Source organism: Artemia sp. Qi Xiang Cuo, chromosome 13, assembly GCF_049724085.1.
Source record: "Artemia sp. Qi Xiang Cuo chromosome 13, ASM4972408v1, whole genome shotgun sequence".
In the NCBI taxonomy this organism is placed as follows: domain Eukaryota; kingdom Metazoa; phylum Arthropoda; class Branchiopoda; order Anostraca; family Artemiidae; genus Artemia; species Artemia sp. Qi Xiang Cuo.
In genome coordinates this window covers 51,385,944-51,388,665 of record NC_142806.1, presented here as the reverse complement: position 1 = coordinate 51,388,665, position 2,722 = coordinate 51,385,944, and positions in this window count along the sequence as shown.

The following is a 2,722-nucleotide window of genomic DNA, read 5'->3' as shown; positions in this document are numbered from 1 at the left end:
CATAAATGTTTTTTATAGATGGTGTTCATCCTGGCCATTTATTATTTTGTAGACTGCATTCCATTTCACCCAGGATAAGTAATGGAACATAATCTACAAAATTACCAATGGCCAGGATGAACACCATCTATAAAAACATTTGTACGATGGCATATTATTCTGCACAAATTTGAAAACAGAGAAAACATTTATTAAAATCATGGTTTTTTTTTTAATTTCAAAGTTTGAAAAAGAAGGACAAGTTTGCTGTTTTTTAGAAGTGAAATTTATATTTTATTTCTTTGTTGTTTAACTTCAAAAATGATTTTGAATACCAGTCAAAGATAAATATAATATTTGATTAAAAATGCACAAAACTCATTCAATGTTCGTTAAAGGGAAACACAAATAAAATAACAATCCGAAATGTTGAACAACCATGCCAAGTACAATTTTGTCTCTTATGTATGTCTTAGGCTTCTGTTTCACAACAAAAAATCTTAGAACAGTCTTTGGCCTGCAATTTTATAGATATTTGTATTAATAATGGCCAGTCTAATTTTTAATCTTTGACTTGGTTGTTCTTATTTGAATTTTGAAAGCTACAAAACATTTTGTTCTTATAACTAAGTTTGAGAATTTACATCTTTTTGAAGCTTAGAATTGCAATGTCAGAGAAACATTGCATAAGGAAGTAAACTCTGATGTTACTTACCTAAATAATATCTTGGAGAGATGTAACATTCAAGGATCGTGCTTCTCTTGTTGTTCTTTATTGGAAAATGCCATCTATTATTTATATTTGTCAATTGGACCTTTAAGTTCCACATTTTTGTATAACTTATGTATATTGCAAGACCAGTATACTCAGTACCTATTTCTTTTTTTAGTTCTTTAATCACAATTTCCATTGTTGATAGGGAATAATTCAGCATATCAGCCAGAAAGTAATGTAAAATACCACCTTACATATTGGCAAGTATTTTATGTTAGATTTTCTTTAATTTCCGCTTTTATTTAATTCTCTGACATATCAGAGAACTGAGGAAAATATCTTTCTTGTCAAGCCAGAGACTGAGAACAGAAAATTTCGACCACAAAAGTGCATTTAATTAGTCAAAAAATGCTTCACTGTTTCAGATTTCAGAATCTGGTGCTGAAATAAGTCATTGAAGACTGAATCCTACCAATTTTGAGTTCTAGTTTTCTGAAAGGCAAAATTCACACAATTTGTGCCTATGTGGTAATGTTGTCTCTGAATCTCTGTCTGTTTTTTTGTTTTTTTTTCACTCATCCCTGCAAGATCTAATTTACCTGAATTTCAAACTCTACTCAAAAAATATGTAGCAAAAATGTGCTGATGGCACATTTTTGCTTCTCTTGGTGTGCTATTTAATGTCAGACACCTGGCATCACTGACATTTATACCAAAAATTTTGATCTGATGCATTCAAGGAAAAAAGGTGTGGATGGGGCAGCAGGTCACAGACTTTCTCTATATGACTAATATGGGGGTAAAGTTCATTTGTGATGCAAATGAATGTTATATTTAGATTCAGGGTGCAATCCTGGGTACATACTTGCACATTGGGGAGGGGGGAGGGGGGAATATACTCTATAAATATATAGGTTCTAAGAAATTCATGAATTTCTTAGAAAAACAAGGAAAGAGGTGAAAATACAGGTTCTCTCCATGCAAAATGTGCAAACTAGGATTATTCTGCCTATTATGGAGTAAGAATAGTTTTCTTAACATGTTTCCTAATGTCCAGCTGGGCTCCTAGGCTTACAATACTGGTTGGCTAATTTAAAGATTTGTACATATATACACTGTCAAATTAGCCATTTGGTGGTATCCTGCTGGTCACCCTTTGACTCTCAATAAGGGCATTATAGGCCTTACTTTCAAATTCAAGTCAGAGCTGTTAGAAGTTGGCACAACCACCCCTTCCATAAAAACCTTATATGAAAACAATGGACCACTTGCATAGCTTAAACACTTGCCCAGGGGACTGAGGGGGATTTTTTCTACCCTAAAGGCATAAGTTATTTGGTCTTTGGATTGTTTTTAATCAAAATGGATGTATCAAAACTTTGATTGGTAAAATTCTACTAACTACTTTTGCTATCTTGGAAAGGGGTTAGGTTAGAAAAATGAAACTTTCAGAGATGTGTTTACAGGCTAAATTATGTCCCCAGAAGGTATTTTGAAGTACTTACCTCCACTCCTTCTCCCTTTAGGGGGTCCTGACCTTTGATGACCTTTAAAAATCTGTGTGTTATGAAAGTGAACTTTGCAAAATAGATCTTCTTCTTAAATGTAGTACATCAAAAGTTAAAATTCTACTTTAGCTACTTTTGGCAATCTTGGAAATGGGTTAGGTTAGGAAAATGAAACTTTCAGGCATGGATGTACAGGCAAAAGTATGTCCGGGAAGGTATTTTAAAGTACCTACCTCCACTGCTTCTCCCTCTAGAGTGTCCTGAAATTTGCCAACATGATCTATCGAAATTTCAACAGAAAAACATTTTACCTTAATTTTCAGTTATCAGTTTCTCTGGCTTTAGTTCTGAAAATGCAATTTCTGATATTTATGTAGAATTTTAAGCCATATCAATGTTTTTTTTTTTAATTTAGGAAAGGTATTTGCATATCTTTAAAACCTTATAAATTGGGATTGAGAAAAGTTGTGAAGCTGAAAACAATTTAGTTGTACTTCATTTGAGCAGAAGATCTATTTTG